Raw genomic sequence first — 529 nt, 5'->3', positions numbered from 1 at the left:
GAATGCCTGAGAGTCCCTGGGCATCCAGGCTCAGCAGCCTCCCATTGTGCCTAATCCACCAGATTCCAGATGGGCTTGGGAAATTCCTGGTTTCCTTGCTAATGTGAAAACACCCTGGCACATTTGACCAGGAGGTACCAACATCACTGCTTATCTGCACCACTCACTATGGAGAGTACTCAGGAGATAAAATAAGCATCTCTTCTGGAGCCCATCATTTCTTTCATGTTCTTTGTTAGGGTGACTGGTCACCTAGAACTGTTCAATTGAAAGCAAAGAAATGGTGTCCACTGAAGCCATTTATACACATGTAAAAATATTTTTTAAATATTTCTTTTGAATTGCAGGGGTCATAGCCCACTCTGTCCATGGCCAAGTCTGAACAACCAAACCCAAGCAACACACCACTTGGGACACAGAGCTGTTATGTACCTCTGAACCCAGCAGCAGCAGGAACTAGTTTCACCTTCAGATCTACCTTTTTTCAGAGAAGTTTCACAAATGCTTTTAACACACAGGGGTCACAAAC

The sequence above is a fragment of the Phaethon lepturus genome, unplaced genomic scaffold, assembly GCF_000687285.1.
Source record: "Phaethon lepturus isolate BGI_N335 unplaced genomic scaffold, ASM68728v1 scaffold17727, whole genome shotgun sequence".
Lineage (NCBI taxonomy): Eukaryota > Metazoa > Chordata > Aves > Phaethontiformes > Phaethontidae > Phaethon > Phaethon lepturus.
Note: the sequence above shows the minus strand (reverse complement) of the source record.